Source organism: Lolium rigidum, chromosome 2, assembly GCF_022539505.1.
Source record: "Lolium rigidum isolate FL_2022 chromosome 2, APGP_CSIRO_Lrig_0.1, whole genome shotgun sequence".
Lineage (NCBI taxonomy): Eukaryota > Viridiplantae > Streptophyta > Magnoliopsida > Poales > Poaceae > Lolium > Lolium rigidum.
Window position 1 is genome coordinate 8,897,445 of NC_061509.1, and position 18,535 is coordinate 8,915,979.

Genomic DNA, 18,535 nt, shown 5'->3' on the forward strand with positions numbered 1-18,535 from the left:
TGGCCCACAGATGGTGATTAGGCGTGTGTCCCATCGGGCGGCCCGGATTCTTCGTTGATCCCGACGGAAGATGTCCGGCCCGGGAGCGGGGAGCCGGATCGACCGACCTCGGGAGGAACCCGGATCCATGAAGGCCCGATAGGAACCCGGATCCGGGACGACGTATAGAGGAAGGCGGATCCTTGACGTACACGGCAAGACATAGTATCGTAGTTAGGCAAACTCGTAAACCGGCTAGGACTCTCCATGTAAACCCTAGATCCGTGCGCCTTTATAAGCCGGATCCCGGGAGCCCTAGAGGCACAACGACAACTCATTGTAACAACGCGAAAGCGCCCGGATAATTCCGGACAAGCGACGGTAGGCCCTGTCATCGTGCAGGTGTTCCGAAGCTGGGTAAATCGCGTACCACCGTCCCGTGTGCACTCCGCCCTATGGCCCCTACTTCTTCTCCCCCTCGTGAGGATCCCTCCTCCGAGGTACCGTCGATTACGCAACGACAGAAGGAGTGCCACCCACCCAAATAAAAATGTTTCATGGGAGCCGCTCTTTGAAGGTTTGTCTGGCAAGGGGGTTAGAGTGCCCACTACCATTCGTTGACAACAACAAACACCTCTCAAAACTTTACTTTTATGCTCTATTTATGTTTTCAAAATAAAAGCTCTAGCACCAACATAGCAATCAATGCTTCCCTCTTCGAAGGGCCATTCTTCTACTTTTATGTTGAGTCAGTTTACCCACTTCTTTCTATCTTAGAAGCAAACACTTGTGTTAACTGTGCATTGATTCTTACATACTTGCATATTTGCATTCATCATATTACTTTGCATTGACAATTATCCATGAGATATACATGTTACAAGTTGAAAGCAACCGCTGAAACTTAATCTTCCTTTGTGTTGCTTCAATGCCTTTATTTAGAATTTATTGCTTTATGAGTTAACTCTTATGCAAGACTTATTGATGCTTTATTGAAAGTACTATTCATGAAAAGTATTTGCTATATGATTCAATTGTTTAACCATTGTATTTACCATTGCTTTGAATCGCTGCATTCATCTTATATGCTTTACAATAGTATGATCAAGATTATGTTGGTAGCATGTCACTTCAGAAAATTATTCTTTTATCGTTTACCTACTCGAGGACGAGTAGGAACTAAGCTTGGGGATGCTGATATGTCTCCAACGTATCGATAATTTCTTATGTTCCATGCTTTTTTTATGACAATACCTACATGTTTTGTTCACACTTTATATCGTTTTTATGCGTTTTCCGGAACTAACCTATTGACGAGATGCCGAAGTGCCAGTTGCTATTTTCGGCTGTTTTTGGTTTTAGAAATCCTACAAAGGAAATATTCTCGGAATCGGACGAAATTAATTCCCACGATCTTATAATTCCACGAAGCTTCCAGAAAGTCAAAGGGGGACCAGAGGGGAGCCCTAGGGGCCCCACACGTGTGGGCGGTGCGGCCCAGGGGGGCGCACCCCTAGTGTGAGGAGGCCCCGTGGCCCCTCCGACTCCGCCTCTTCGCCTATTTAAAGCCTCCTGACCTAAAACATCGACACCGATTGACGAAACCCGAGAAAACCTTCCAGAGCCGCCGCCAACGCGAAACTCCAATTCGGGGGACAGAAGTCTCTGTTTCGGCACCCTGCCGGGACGGGGAATTGCCCCCGGAGTCATCTCCACCACCGTCTCCACCGCCATCTTCACCGCCATCGATGTCTCCATGATGAGGAGGGAGTAGTCCACCCCCGAGGCTGAGGGCTCTGTTGTAGCTATGTGGTTCATCTCTCTCTTTGTGATCTAGTTGAATATCATCTATGTGATACTCTAGTGATGTTATTAAAGTATACTATTCCTCCTCCATGATGTAATGTTGACAGTGTGTGCATCATGAAGTACTTGGTATATGCTATGATTGTGATCTCTTGTATATTATGAAGTTAACTATTACTATGATGGTATTGATGTGATCTATTCCTCCTTTCATAGTGTGATGGTAACGAAGTGTGCATGCTATGTTAGTACTTGGTATAGTTGTGTTGATCTATCATGCACTCTAAGGTTATTTAAATATGAATATCGAATGTTGTGGATCTTGTTAACTCCGGCATAGAGGTGCTCTTGTAGCCCTACACAATTAGTGGTATTCATCATCTACACAAGAGAGTGTAGAGTGGTTTTATTATGTGATCAATGTTGAGAGTGTCCACTAGTGAAAGTAGGATCCCTAGGCCTTGTTTCCAAACATGGCTATCGCCAATATGCGAACGTTTCTGCAGTGACGCACGTGCTACCGGCCGCCGTGTCCGCTCCACCACCGCCACCGCCACTCCCGCCCGCGCCACACGCGCTCGCATCTCACCGGCCCCGTCCGCGAACTAGTGCGTCCCCATCACCATCGACAAGTGTGCTAGGCGTCGCTGCGGCGCAGCGAGCCCTCTTGCGGTGTGACGCGTCGGTTGCTTCACACGATACCCTTGACCTCATCCGACCTGTGCTCGCCAAACCTTGGGTGATCGCACGCTGCGCCCCCTTGCGGTGGCTTCAAACCGCTGCTCTGGCGATCCAACACGTCTACGGGGGGCAGCGCTGTCTACTCGCCCCCGACCGCGCTGGCCACGACCTTCGTCGCCGCGCCGGCCGCTTAGCAGCCACCACGCTACACCAAGTTGGAGTTCACCACCTATGATGACACCACCGACCCCCTCAACTGGCTCAACCAGTGCGAGCAATTCTTTAGGGGGCAGCGGGCACTGGCGTCCGACCGCACCTGGATCGCGTTCTACCACCTCCGTGGGGCCATCCAGACGTGGTACTACGCCCTCGAGCAGGACGAGGGCGGGATGATGCCGTGGGAGCGCTTCCGCGACCCGTGCCTCCTCCGGTTCGGACCCCCGGTACACGGGAGTCGCATCGCCGAGCTGGGACGCCTGCAGTTCACCTCGTTGGTGCAGGACTTTGCCGATCGCTTCCAGTCGTTGGCGTGCCATGCCCCTGGCGTCTCAGCTCGTCAGCGCGCCGAGCTCTTCGTGAGTGGCCTTCCCGACCACATCCGGGTCGACGTGGAGATGCGCGAGCCGCAGGACCTGTAGACCGCCATGTACTACGCCCGGGCGTACGAGCAGCGCACCCTCGCCATCCAGCAGTCCTTCCAGGGCAAATGATCCCGCCCTCCGCCACGCCCTGCCCAGACGGCCCCGGCGCGCCCGGCGCTGCCAGCGGCCGCGACGACCCCTGCAGCGCCTACACGTCCCTATCGTCGCCTGACGACGGCCGAGCAGCACGAACGGCGTCGCAAGGGCCTATGCTTCAACTGCGACGAGCAGTACGCGCTAGGTCACACGTGCGCTCGCCTGTTCTATTTGGAGACGGTCGATGACGAGGACGGCGAGCCACTTACCCCGGAGCTTGACACCGGGGCCGCTTCCGAGCCAGGCGCCACGACCTATGGGCCGGTCGACGCGAAGGCTTTCGTAGCCTCCCTCCACGCGTTGGCGGGCATCAAGACGGCGAAGACCATGCTCCTGCCGGTGACGATCAGCGGGGAGCACCTCACAGCGCTGGTTGACACGGGTTTGACGCGCAACTTCCTGGCCGGCGACACCATGCGCCGCCTCGCACTACAGCCGTCAGGAGACGAGCACTTCAGCTTCACCGTCACCAACGGGGACTGCCTAGCCTACCAGGGCGTGGCTCGGCAGGTGCCCATCACCATCGGCGACGAGCACTTCTCCGTGGACTGCGTCGGCATCAACCTGGGCTGCTACGACTTCATCCTCCGCATCAACTTCCTGTCCACCCTCGGGCCCATCCTCTGGGATTTCGAGGCGCTGTCCCTCATCTTCTGGCAAGCGGGCATCCGCCGCGTCCAGTGGAGGGGCCTCGGCAGCTCCGGGTCTCTAGCGCCCCAGTTGGCGCTGATGGCTGCCGCCCTCGACGAGACGCATCCGCTCTTGGACGACCTTCTGCAGCAGCATAGCGACATCGTCACCGAGCCACAGGGCCTACCTCAGGCGCGGGCCTGCGATCACCTCATCCACCTGCTGCCGGGTATGCTGCCTGTCGCAGTACGGCCGTACTGCTACCCCAGCTGCAGAAGGACGAGCTCGAGCGCCAGGTGGCGGTCATGCTGGCCCAGGTCATCATTCGGATTTTGACATCACCCTTCTCGGCGCCGGTGCTCTTGGTGCGCAAGCCCGACGGCACGTGGCGTTTTTGCATCGACTACCGCGCGCTCAACGCCGTGATGTCCAAGGACAAGTTCCCCATTCCGATCGTGGACGAGCTGCACGGGGCGCGCTTCTTCACCAAGCTCGACTTGCGCTCGGGCTATGTTGACGCGTAAAGCACACGCCCGTTGGGAACCCCAAGTGGAAGGTGTCATGCGTACAGCAGCAAATTTCCCTCAGTATGGTTTATCGAACCAGTAGGAGTCAAGGGCCACGTGAAGGTTGTTGGTGATGGAGTGTAGTGCGATGCAACACCAGGGATTCCGGCGCCAACGTGGAACCTGCACAACACAATCAAAATACTTTGCCCCAACTTAACAGTGAGGTTGTCAATCTCACCGGCTTGCTGTAAACAAAGGATTATATGTATGGTGTGGAAAATGATGTTTGTTTGCAATGATCAGCAGAGAACAATGATTGCAGTAGATTGTATTCAGATGTAAAAGAATGGACCGGGGTCCACAGTTCACTAGTGGTGTCTCTCCAATAAGAAATAGCATATTGGGTGAACAAATTACAGTTGGGCAATTGACAAATAGAGAGGGCATAACAATGCACATACATATCATGATGAGTAATATGAGATTTACTTAGGGCATTATGACAAAGTACATAGACCGCTATCCAGCATGCATCTATGCCTAAAAAGTCCACCTTCGGGTTAGCATCCGCACCCCTTCCAACATTAAGTTGCAAACAACAGACAATTGCATTAAGTATGGTGCGTAATGTAATCAACACAAATGTACTTAGACAAAGCATTGATGTTTTATCCCTAGTGGCAACATCACATCCACAACCTTAGAACTTTCCGTCACTGTCCCAGATTCAATGGAGGCATGAACCCACTATCGAGCATAAATACTCCCTCTTGGAGTTACAAGTATCAACTTGGCCAGAGCCTCTACTAGCAACGAAGAGCATGCAAGATCATAAAAAACACATATATGATAGATTGATAATCAACTTGACATAGTATTCTATATTCATCGGATCCCAACAAACACAACACGTAGCATTACAAATAGACGATCTTGATCATGATAGGCAGCTCACAAGATCTAACATGATAGCACAATGAGGAGAAGACAACCATCTAGCTATTGCTATCGACCCATAGTACAAGGATGAACTACTCACACATCAGTCCGGAGGCGATCATGGTGATGTAGAGTCCTCCGGGAGATGATTCCCCTCTCCGGCGGGGTGCCGGAGGCGATCTCCTGAATCCCCCGAGATGGGATTGGCGGCGGCGGCGTCTCTGGAACTTTTTCCGTATCGTGGCTCTCGGTAATAGGGTTTTCGCGACGGAGAGTTTAAGTAGGCGGAAGGGCAGAGTCGGAGGCGGCGCAGGGGCCCCACACCATAGGCCGACGCGGGCCCCATGCTGGCCGCGCCGCCCTATGGTCTGGGCGCCTCGTGGCCCCACTTCGTATGCTCTTGGTCTTCTGGAAGCTCCGTGGAAAAATAAGACCCTGGGCGTTGATTTCGTCCAATTCCGAGAATATTTCCTTTGTAGGATTTCTGAAACCAAAAATAGCACAAAACAGGAACTGGCTCTTCGGAATCTCGTTAATAGGTTAGTACCGGAAAATGCGTATAAATGATGTAAAGTGTATATAAAACATGTGAGTATTGTCATAAAACTAGCATGGAACATAAGAAATTATAGATACGTTTGAGACGTATCAGGCTACCACCACGTGCGGATGCATCCGGATGATGTTCCGAAGACGGCCTTCCGCACGCACCACGACCACTTCGAGTTCCTGGTGATGCCGTTTGGCCTCTCCAATGCGCCGGCAACATTCCAGGCTTTGATGAATGACGTGCTCAGTCCCTACTTACGCCGTTTTGTGCTTGTTTTCTTTGATGATATTCTCATCTACAGTGCCTCGAGGGCGGATCATCTACAGCACGTCGTCATCGTCTTCAACGAGCTTCGAGCGCATCGTCTCCACCTAAAGCGGTCGAAGTGCTCGTTCGGCACGACCTCCATCGCGTACTTGGGACATGTCATCATGGCGGATGGCGTCGCGATGGATGCTGACAAGGTCGCGGCCGTCGCTGCATGGGCAACACCGCAGTCACCGCGGGCCCTTCGTGGATTCTTGGGGCTAGCGGGCTACTACCGGAAGTACATCCGGGACTTTGGCCTCATCGCCGCACCTCTGACCCGCCTCCTGCGCCGCGACGCCTTCGCCTGGGACGCGGAGGCAACGGAGGCCTTCCAGGCGCTTCAGCGGGCGCTTACGACGGGGCCCGTGCTCCAGATGCCAGACTTCGACCTGCCTTTCATCGTGGACTGCGACACCTCCGGCATCGGGTTCGGCACCGTCCTCCATCAAGGGGAGGGGCCGCTGGCCTTCTTCAGCCGGCCGTTCGCCACTCGCCATCTCAAGCTCGCGGCGTACGAGCGCGAGCTCATTGGGCTGGTTCAGGCTGTGCGCCATTAGCGGCCCTACTTGTGGGGGCGCGCCTTCCGGGTCCGCACGGATCATTACAGCCTGAAGTTCTAACTTGATCAGCGCCTCTCCACCGTTCCTCAACACCAATGGATCAGCAAGCTCTTCGGGTTCGACTTCACCGTCGAGTACCGTCCGGGCCGCCTCAACACGGTTGCCGACGCGCTCTCTCGATGCGACACGGAGGAGCTTGCGGACTCCCTCGACGGCGGCGGCATGGCCATGTGCATCTGCTCGGGGCCTTCGTTCGCCTTCATCGACGACATCTGCCGCGCCACGGTGGGCGCCGCGGATGCCCATGCGCTGCGCCAGCGCCTCGACGCGGGTGAGCTCGCCGCGCCTTGGCACCTAGCCGACGAGCTGCTTCTCCACGGGCGCCGCATCTTCGTGCCCGATCAGGACGATCTTCGTCAGCAGGCCCTGCTTCTCGTATACTCAGCAGGCCACGAGGGTGTGCAAAAGACGCTCAAGCGTCTCCAGGATGAATTCTACATTCCTGGTGATGGTGCGCTGGTCCGCGACTTGGTGGGGTCGTGTGTGACTTGCCAGCGCAACAAGACAGAGACGTTACGGCCGGCGGGGCTGCTTCAACCACTGGACGTTCCCTCGCAGGTGTGGGCGCATATTTCCATGGACTTCATCGAGGGCCTCCATAAGGTGGGTGACAAGTCCGTCATCTTGACGGCGGTCGACCGCTTCTCCAAGTACGCCCACTTCATCCCGCTCGGCCATCCGTACACAGCCGCATGAGCACGGCCGGAGGATCTCTTTCGCCTGGCGGGTGTGAAGCTTCGCATGAGCACAACCTTCCACCCGCAAACAGACGGCCAGTCCGAGGTGGTTAACAAGATTATTGTCATGTACTTGCGTTGTGTTACAGTGGATCGTCCGCGCGCTTGGGTGGACTGGTTGGCATGGGCGGAGTACTGCTACAACACCTCCTATCACTCCGCCCTGCACGCCACCCCCTTTGAGGTGGTCTATGGGCGTCCACCGCCGAGGATGTTGCCTTATGAGTCGGGCTCGGCCCGTTCGGAGACCGCAGGCGACTTGCTTCGGACCCGTGATGAGATTTTGGCTGAGGCGCGCCATCGTCTTCTTCAGGCACAGCAGCTGGCGCGGAAGTATTATGACGCTCATCCTCGCGACGCTGAGTTCGCCGTTGGCGATTGGGTCTGGCTGCGCCTACTTCACAGGACGGCGCAGTCGCTGGATCCGCGTGCCAAGCGCAAGTTGGGGCCTCGCTATGCCGGGCCCTTTCGCGTGCTGGAGCGTGTCGGCACGCTCGCCTACCGCTTGGAGCTGCCGGTGGGTTCCCGCCTCCACGACGTCTTCCATGTGAGCTTGCTGAAGGCTCACAAGGGAGATCCTCAGGCCGAGGCGCCGGAGCTTCCTCATCATGATGATGGTCGCGTGCTTTCGGGTCCCGAGAAGGTGTTGAAGGCGCAGCTGCGTTAGGGCGCTTGGCATATACTGGTGCAGTGGGCTGGCCTGCCCTCGGAGGACGCTACATGGGAGAAGCTAGAGGAGTTTCAGTGGCATTTTCCTGATGTTCAGCTCGAGGACGAGCTTGAGAAGACGGGGAGAGATGTTATGGTTGGTATCTCCTATTCCAGGAAGGGGCCCAAATAGTGGGCCAAATTAGGGGCTTATCCCAGTTATTCTATTATATAAACAGATGTAATCAGACTATTTCGATCAAGCAATAATCAATCTCATTATTGCCGACTCCCAGAGGAGTCGGCCTTCTCCTGCCCGTGGCGCCGCCAGCCCTAGCCGCCGCCCTCCCTAGCTCTCGCGACGGCGCCCTGCCGCCGGTGCAGCCCTTCTCTCTCTCGCTCGCAGCACTTCCATCCCTACAACCTACGCCCCCGTCCTGGTAGAACCCTAGCCTCTACCATTAGACCTATAAGTCTTTGTAATGTTATTTATAAGATCATTGCCAAATCTTTAGCTAACAGAATTAAGCCCCATCTTCCCAATAGAATTTTGGATACTCAACAAAATTTCGTTGAAGGTAGGAGAATAACTAACAATATTATTGTAGCTCAAGAAATCACTCATTCCTTCAATCTTTCTTCATGGAGAAATCAAGCTTTCTTGCTTAAAATAGACCTTGCTAAAACTTTTGATAGACTTGAGTGGAATTTTATTCTTAACGCTCTTCGCAAGCAAGGCTTTAATGAACACTTCATTAATCTAATTAAGGCATGCATTTGTAAACCTATTTTCTCTATTATTGTCAATGGCAATCGGCATGGCAGATTTAAGGGATTCGGGGGTATAAGGCAAGGATGCCCCCTGTCCCTTATTTATTTAGTATTGCAAATAAATGAGGTAGCAGGACAATTACAGGAGGATCTTCATAGAAGAAATCTGCAAGGCATTATGCTAGGTCCAAACTGTCCTCCTATTTATTCTTTAATATTCGCAGACGATTTAATTATTTGCGGGCAAGCAAATTAGATGGAGCCTACAACTATATGGAGCACTTTACAACATTTCTGCACTCTTTCAAACTGGGCAAAATCCTCTGTTGCTCAAAACGATATTATCAAGAGTTTTTTTAGAGTTGTAGACATGAATGCTCAAACCACCCACTTGGGTCATCCTCTTATAAATGCCGGCCAGGAATAGATCTGAAGCATACTCTTTTGTCTTGAATAAGTTCAAATCTGGTCTGAATGTTTATAAGGCTAATAAGCTCTCTCATGCTGCGAGGGTAGGTTTAATTAAATTTGTTTTCTCTTCTCTACCCATTTATTACATGTCTAATATTCTTTTCTCCAAGAAGATGTTGGCAAAAATGAACGCAGTTATTAGAGACTTCTGGTGGATTGGGGTTCAAGAAGAGAACCAAACTAAACCTCTTTATCTAAAAGCCTCGGCGGAAATTTGCAAGTCCAAAAAAGAGGAGGGTTGGGTATTAGGAATCTTGAGGCGGTTAACAAGGTAATGCTGGTGAATATAGCATGGAAAATAGTTAGTTCTCCAGAAAGTACCATGGCTAAGATTCTGAAATCCAAGTACTTCCCTTGCACTTTTTTTTTTTGAAACGGGGGCAAAAGCTTTGCCCCAATCTATTAATTAAGAAGTAGAAGTTTTACAAGCAAGAGTAGCATACATAGGTCCATACAAAAAATAGAAACATCACTCTCGCGGCATCATTTCGCCCAATTTTTTGGCACCTGCTATAACCCACAGACGTCCTTCCTTCTTAATATTGTCAAAAACAACTTGGGGCGGCGCATTTTTGCCTCGAAAAACCCTCGCGTTCCTCTCATTCCACACCTCCCATGATACCAACAAGGTGAGAGAAGCCATCGCCTTGCGTCCACCCGCCATCATGCTCCACCAAGCCGCCATGTCCAGGTTCGCCCATTGCGCCGGTTGCAAATCATTTAGCCCCATCCACACCTTGATCAAGCCCCAAAGACGGGTAGTGTAGCGACAATGCACGAGAAGGTGGTCGATGGTTTATGTGCATTGCTTGCAAAGAGGGCAAAGCCCACAGTTGGGCCAGCCGCGTTTAGTCAAACGGTCCGCCGTCCAAATCCTATTTTGGTTGGCCAACCAAGCGAAAAACTTCACCTTCGGGGGAGCCCAAACCTTCCAAACCGTCTTATCCATAGATGATAGAGTTGCGCCCATGAACTGCAGCTCGTAAGCTGACTTCGCCGAGTATTGCCCATCCGGAGTTAGCTTCCAAACTATATCATCCTCCTGCTCCAGGACAAGGCTGATGTTTGATATAAGGGTCCATAGGTCGATGAACTGGGAGAGGTGTTCCATGGTGAAAGAGCTCTCAAGGGCGATTTTTGTGACCCATGCGTCCTCACATAGCGCCTGCGAGACCTTTCAATTTTTTCTCTTTGAGATTGCAAAGATGAGCGGCGCAATGTCAATCGGTTTCCTCCCCTCGAGCCACGGAGCAAACAAAAAGGGCGTTTTGTACCCATTTCCGAGGGTAATCGTCGTTGCCGCGTAGAAGATTTTGATCTTGTTGATGAACTTCATGGTGCCCAATGGGATCGCGAGAAGCGTTAGGTAATAGATGGCCTGTGAGGTGATGACCGACTTCACCAAGGCAGCGCGACCCACCGAGGAGATTAGTTTCCCGTTCCAAGTTGGCAGCTTACCCACGCACTTATCCTCCAAGTTCTGCAGGTCCTGTCTCTTCAAGCTCCAGACGGAGAGCGGGAGACCAACGTATGTCATTAGGAAAGAAGAACGGTTAACCGGAAGCCCCGCGAGAATGTCATCAAGGCAAATATTCTGGCACCGGATTGGAACCACTGAGCTTTTCAGGAAGTTAGTGCGCAGCCCTGTAACCTCCCCAAAATTGTGAAGGATGGTCGCCAAGTTGGTAATATCATCCTTGTATGGCGCCACGAACACCGCAGCATCATCCACATACAGAGAGGTCCTGACTCTAGTGCCGCGGCCCCGAAGCCTATGGAGAAGGCCCTCCGTCGTGGCATTCTCCAAGATTTGAGAAAGCGGGAGTCCATTATTAGTGTCACTTCTATCCAAATTTCGAAAGGGAATACTTGTATTTGGTCCACTCCCTGGTGTCCCTTTTGGAAAGAAATTCATGAATGCCTTAATATTCAAGAAACAGGTTTTAAATATCCTGCCACTATTTCTGATCTTTGATTTCCTAACTCTAAGAATTGGAACATGTTATGACCGGCCTGGTCTACCGCCGGAGGGGGCCCACTAGCCCAACCGGCCAGGCCTAGTTAGGGGCTTAGCCCAGTTAGCAGATTAGGGTTTCGCAGTTCTCTTATAAATACAAGATGTAATAGACTAAGTCGATCAAGCAATAATCAATATCATTATTGCCGACTCCCAGAGGATTCGGCCTTCTCCCGTCCGCGCCGCCCCAAACCCTAGCCGCCGCCTTCCCACGCGCCCGCGACGGCGCCCTGCCGCCGGCGCCGCCTCTCTTCCTCTCGCTCGCAGCACTTCCACCCCTACAATCTACGCCCTCGTCTCGGTAGAACCCTAGTTTCTACCAATTTGGTATCAGAGACCTCTACGATCATGTCTTCGAGCCAGCCCACCGCCGCCACCGCCGCCGCCTCCGAGACGCCGCCGGCCTCCTCCGCCGCCGCGCAACTGCCGCCACCCTCCACGGGCGCCGCGGCGCCCCTGGCAGATGTCGCCGGCGCCGCCCCCCTCCTCTCGCAGCAAGAGCTATCGACGGCCATCCGCGACCTCGCCACCGCCGTCCAGGGCATCCGCCTGTACCTCATCGGTACGCAGGGGATGACTACGCCGCCCCTGTCGCCACCCCTCGCCGCCTACCCGGCCGCGCCGACAGCCCTACCCGGCCAGGGCGCGCCTGCTCCGCCCCCGGCCTCACCGCCGCCGCCGCCGTGGGCATCCTGGCAGCCGACCCCCAGTACGGGCCCCGCCTCGCTGCCCCAGGGTGTGCCCATCCAGCGGGTCCAGTTCCCGCTGTCGCCCTCTCGACTCCCGGCGTGGGTGACCGCGACGGAGCCCCCGCCCGTCTACTCGGCCGCACCGGCGCCGTCCCCTATCTACACCACCGCCGGGACCCTCCGCGCCCGTCCTTCCCGGACCCGCCGCCCGCCCGCTTCGCCGAGCCTTCCGCTGGTCGCGCGGAGTACCCCGCCCAGGGTGCCACCGGCCTCGCTCCCCCACGCTACGCCAAGCTGGAATTCGCCACGTACGATGGCGTCGAGGACCCCCTCAACTGGCTCAACCAGTGCGAGCAGTTCTTCCGGGGACAGTGTACCCTGGCTTCGGACCGGATGTGGCTCGCCTCGTACCACCTCCGCGGCGCCGCCCAGACGTGGTAATACTCCCTGGAGCAGGACGAGGGTGGCATGCCTCCATGGGACCGGTTCCGTGAGCTCTGCCTTCTCCGCTTCGGCCCTCCAATCCGCGGCAGCCGCTTGGCGGAACTTGGGCGTTTGGCGTTCACCACCACGGTGCAGGACTTCGCCGACCGCTTCCAGGCCCTCGCATGCCATGCGCCCGGCGTGACGGGCCAACAGCGCGCCGAGCTCTTCATTGGCGGCCTCCCGGACCACATCCGTGTGGATGTCGAGCTACAGGCCCCGCGGGACCTCCAGACGGCGATGCACTACGCGCGCGCTTATGAGCGTCGCGCCCAGGCGATTCAGCAGACGCCCCTGGCCCGCGGCACCCGCGCCACCCGACCTCCTCCTCCGGCCGCGGCAGCCACCCGCCCCGCCCCACCGGGACCGACCGGCCCTGCACCCGCGGCTACACGCACGTTCCGCCGCCTCACCCCAGCGGAGCAGCTCGAACGCCGCCGCCTGGGTCTGTGCTTCAACTGCGACGACCCATACACGCCCGATCACGTGTGCCCTCGCCTCTTCTACCTGGAGACAGTCGACGTGGAGGAGGGCGACCCGACGACCGGGCCGGTTGCCGCGGCGTCCGAGACGGCCGGGCCGACCGACGCGGCTGCCACGGCCTTCGTCGTGTCCCTACACGCGCTCGCCGGCATCCGCCACGAGCGGACGATGCTGCTTCCGGTCACTATCCAGGGCGAGCCTCTGGTGGCGCTACTGGACACGGGGTCTACGCATAACTTTCTCCCCGCCGCCACTATGCGCCGCCTCGCGCTACAGCCGACAGGTGGGGATACCCTCCGCGTGACCGTGGCCAACGGTGACCACCTCCACTGCCATGGGGTGGTCCAGCACGTCCCCCTTAACATCGGTGACGAGCACTTCGTCATCACGTGCGCCGGCATCGACTTGGGCTGCTTCGACTTCATCCTTGGCGTCGACTTTCTGCGGACGCTCGGTCCCATCCTTTGGGACTTCGACGCCCTGACGATGACCTTTTGGCGCCAGGGACGTCACATTCGCTGGGAGGGTCTCGGGGGCACCTCCCCCGCGCCGCAGCTCCAGCCTGTCTCTGGGGCCGACGACGCCGAGCACCCCCTCCTGACGCACCTCCTGCAGCAGCACGGCGACATCTTCGAGGAGCCGCAGGGCCTGCCGCCCCCACGAGCGTGTGACCATCGCATCCACTTGCTCCCGGGGTCAGCGCCAGTGGCGGTGCGCCCATACTGCTACCCCCAACTGCAAAAGGACGAGCTGGAGCGCCAGTGCACGCTCATGTTGGCGGCAGGCATCATCAGGATCTCCACGTCCCCGTTCTCCGCGCCGGTGCTGTTGGTGCGCAAGTCGGATGGCACGTGGCGCTTCTGCATGGACTACCGCGCCCTCAACGCCCTCACGCTCAAGGACAAGTTCCCGATCCCGGTGGTCGACGAGTTGTTTGACGAGCTCCACGGCGCGCGGTTCTTCACCAAGCTCGACCTCCGCTCGGGCTATCTTCAGGTGCGCATGCACCCGGAGGACATCGCCAAGACGGCGTTCCGGACACACCATGGCCACTTCGAGTTCGTGGTGATGCCTTTCGGCCTCACCAACGCGCCCGCGACCTGCTAGGCCCTGATGAATGATGTCCTTCGCCCATACTTACGCCGTTTTGTGCTGGTTTTTTTCGATGATATTTTGATCTACAGCGCGTCATGGGCGGAGCACCTGCAGCATGTCGCCATCGTCTTCAACGAGCTTCGAGCGCATCGACTTCACCTCAAGCGCTCGAAGTGCTCGTTTGCGACGACCTCGGTGGCCTATCTCGGTCACGTCATCTCCGCCGACGGGGTGGCGATGGATGCGGACAAGGTGGCGGCGGTCGCCGCCCGGCCGACGCCGCGTTCACCACGCGCCCTCCGCGGGTTCCCGGGACTCGCCGGCTACTACCGGAAGTTCATCCGGGATTTTGGCCTCATCGCCTCGCCACTCACGCGCCTGCTGCGGCACGAGGCCTTCGCTTGGAATGACGAGGCTACCGCTGCTTTCGAGGCCCTCAAGGGGGCCCTGACGACGGGCCCCGTCCTCCAGATGCCGGACTTCGACAAACCGTTCATCGTCGACTGTGACGCCTCCGGGGCGGGGTTCGGTGCCGTCCTTCACCAGGGTGACGGGCCGCTCGCCTACTTCAGCCGGCCGTTTGCTTCACGCCACCTCAAGCTTGCGGCGTACGAGCAGGAACTCATTGGCTTGGTTCAGGCCGTCCGCCACTGGCGTCCCTACCTATGGGGGCGCTCGTTCCGCGTACGTACGGACCACTACAGCCTTAAGTTTCTCTTGGACTAGCGGCTGTCGACGGTGCCCTAGCACCAGTGGATCAGCAAGCTGTTTGGCTTCGACTTCACGGTGGAGTATCGTCCGGGGCGCCTCAACACGGTGGCCGACGCCTTGTCCCGCCGCGACGCCGATCCCGACGCCACTGAGGGAGCCTCGGACGGACGCCTGCTCTGCATCCGCTCGGGGCCCTCCTTCGTCCTCTTCGACCGCATCCGCCAGGCGACGGTGTCCGCGCCGGATGCCCAGCGTCTGCGGCAGCAGCTCGACGCGGGCGAGCTGGACGATCCTTGGCGCGTCATCGATGGCCTTCTCCTCCACGGGTGCCGCGTGTTCGGTCCCGACACGATGACCTCCGCCACCAGGTGCTGCTCTTGGCGCATTCCGCCGGTCATGAGGGTGTCCAGAAGACCCTCCACCGTCTGCGCGCGGACTTCTACATCCCTGGCGATCGGGCCATGGTCCAGGATTGGGTGCGTTCGTGTGAGACGTGCCAGCGCAACAAGACGGAGATTTGCGCCCAGCTGGCGTCTTGCAGCCGCTTGACGTTCCTTCGCAGGTGTGGGCCGACATCTCCATGGACTTCATCGAGGGCCTTCCAAGGGTGGGCGGCAAGTCTGTCATCCTCACGGTGGTTGACCGCTTCTCCAAGTACGCCCACTTCATCGCGCTTGGCCATCCCTACACGGCATCGTCCGTGGCCCGTGCCTTCTTCGACGGTATCGTCCGCCTACACGGGTTTCCCTCGTCCATCGTATGTGACCGAGATCCGGTGTTCACGGGGCACGTGTGGCGGGACCTCTTCCGCATGGCTGGGGTCCAACTCCGGTTCAGCACGGCGTTCCATCCTCAGACGGACGGCCAGTCCGAGGTGGTCAATAAGGTGATCGCCATGTATTTGCACCGTGTTACGTGTGATCGTCCTCGCGCTTGGGTGGATTGGCTTGCATGGGCGGAGTACCGCTACAACACCTCCTACCACTCCGCCCGCGCGCTACGCCATTCGAGGTGGTCTACGGTCGGCCACCACCACCTATTCTACCGGTGGATCCAGCGACAGCGCGGACGGAGGCAGCTGGCGAGCTCATCCGCGCCCGCGACGAGATGCTGGCCGAGGTGCGGCAGCGTCTTGTCCAAGCTCAGCAGGTCGCCAAGCACTACTATGACGAGCGCCACCGCGAGGTTGAGTACACGGTGGGTGACTGGGTGTGGCTTCGCCTGTTGCACCGCTCTCATCAGTCCCTCGACCCGCGTGCCAAGTGCAAACTTGGTCCGCGCTATGCGGGGCCCTTCATCATCGTCGAGCGGATTGGGACCATGGCGTACAGACTTCAGTTGCCTGAGGGGGGCCGCATTCACGACATCTTCCACGTGGGACTGCTGAAGCCCTATCGCGGTGCCCCGCCGGTGGCCACTCCACCACTTCCGCCGACAGCCGAGGGTCGTCTGCTGCCCAACCCGGCCAAGGTGCTCCGCGCTCAGAGACGTCGTGATGTTTGGCACTTGTTGGTGCAGTGGGAGGGCCTTTCCGAGGAGGAGGCGACTTGGGAGCCCCGCGAGGAATTCCAGCAGCATTACCCAGACTACCAGCTTGAGGACGATCTGTTTGCGCACGCGGGGAGAGATGTTATGACCGGCCTGGTCTACCGCCGGAGGGGGCCCACTAGCCCAACCGGCCAGGCCTAGTTAGGGGCTTAGCTCAGTTAGCAGATTAGGGTTTCGTAGTTCTCTTATAAATACAAGATGTAATAGACTAAGTCGATCAAGCAATAATCAATATCATTATTGCCGACTCCCAGAGGAGTCGGCCTTCTCCCGTCCGCGCCGCCCCAAACCCTAGCCGCCGCCTTCCCACGCGCCCGCGACGGCGCCCTGCCGCCGGCGCCGCCTCTCTTCCTCTCGCTCGCAGCACTTCCACCCCTACAATCTACGCCCTCGTCCCGGTAGAACCCTAGTTTCTACCAGAACACTACCTTGCTTACCACTTTGTTTGGGGCGGATAAATCCAACATTCTATCTAATCTTCCTGTGGGTCTTGATAATAACGATGGCATGTTAATTTGGAAATTTACGCCTTCAGGAATTTGTACTTCTAAAAGAGCTTATCATTTATTTCATCCAGCTTTCTATGGTTATAATATTGGTACACAAACTTGTCTCAGTTACTCAAATAAGAAACATGACTCATGTTATTTGGACAAACAAGGATATGCCTCCTAGAGTGCAGGTTTTTGGCTGGAGGCTTCTAAGAAAAGTGATTCCTACAGGAGTTAGAGCAGCGGCTAGATCAATTCACATTGATCGCAAATGTTGTAGATGCGGTATGGATAAAACTGACTTTCACCTTTTCTTCTCTTGTCATTACGTCCATGCAGTCTGGTTTGCATCTCCTTTAGGTTTGAGAGTCGAAGGCTTAATCCAACAAGGGATCAACCAAGTAGAAGATGTCATCTATCACATGATGACTACATATAAAAATGGTAACTCAATTGCAATGATTTTTAACATACTTTGGTCTATCTGGAAAGCTAGGAATGACCTCCTTTTCAACAGGAAACATAAAGCTCCATTCCAGGTTTTGCATGCTGCAAAAGCTCTTCTTAATACAGGGGAAGTGGAGCTTCACGAACATGGTGGTTCAGCTCTTGCTCTGGTTGCAGTTTCAGATCCAAATTCCCTTGTTGTTGTTGACAGAAATAGGATTACAATGGGCCCTAATATTTTTACGGACGCAGCTTGAAAAAATCCTTCTCCCCCTTCTTATGTCCTTGCAGGTACAAGAACTAAAGCTGTGATAGGGATTTTCATGCAGTGGATCAATCAAGGAAACATACATGTTGTTCTCGTGCAAGCTACTACCATGGTGGATTCTGCTTTGATGGCTGAAGCAAAGGCTCTTGAACTTGCAGCTCAAATAGGACAGGCCATGGCGGTGCAACATCCAAACTTCCAACAGATAGTCAAGTCTTGGCGGAGGCAGCAACAAGAAGGAATCCGGCAAGGTACCCAGGGCTCTGGACAATTAGACCAAGTTTGCATCAGTTCGTATCAAACACGCAAGGCATCGATGCTTGAGTATTCAACATACAAAAAGAGAGCAACATGATAGCTCACAAGCAAGCTCAAGATGCTTATCATCTGTCCAATTAGAAACCTGTCAGTACACTTGCCTAGGTTCAAAGCATGATGCTTTTAGCTGCCCTGTTAAAGGTGTTATCAGCTCTCTTAATGTGCAATTTTGCACATTGATGTTAGTGACTTGTCTATGAAGTTAAATAAAGTTTTTATTTGTCAAAAAAAATATATATATTCTCCACGCACATTGTTGACATCAACAAAGAACTGAATGTAATCAACGTGGACTAAGAAATGGAACTATGACACCTGTCTCCAGCAGTGTTGTCATAAGAAATTAGTAATCATGTTTGAACAATCTAACAAGTAAAAAACATGCCATGCAAAGAAAGATAAGAAAAGCAGTACCGTCAGAACAACTAACCAGCCACTTCCCTAGACGGATCTCTCGTCCCCGAGTATCTGCATAAGATGAGAACTGAACATAGAAGAGCCGCCTACAGAACCAACAACCGGTGCCAGAAAATGATCAGGCACTGGAGCAACTGAAAAACAAACCACATAAGTGCGCAAACGTAAAGCAATAGTTTTG

At 55.3% G+C, this 18,535-nt stretch overlaps 1 pseudogene; it reads left to right on the forward strand.

The window, feature by feature from the left end:
- Window positions 1–7,501: 7,501 nt before the first annotated feature.
- LOC124689189 lies at window positions 7,502–16,518 on the forward strand (annotated as a pseudogene).
- Window positions 16,519–18,535: the final 2,017 nt, after the last annotated feature.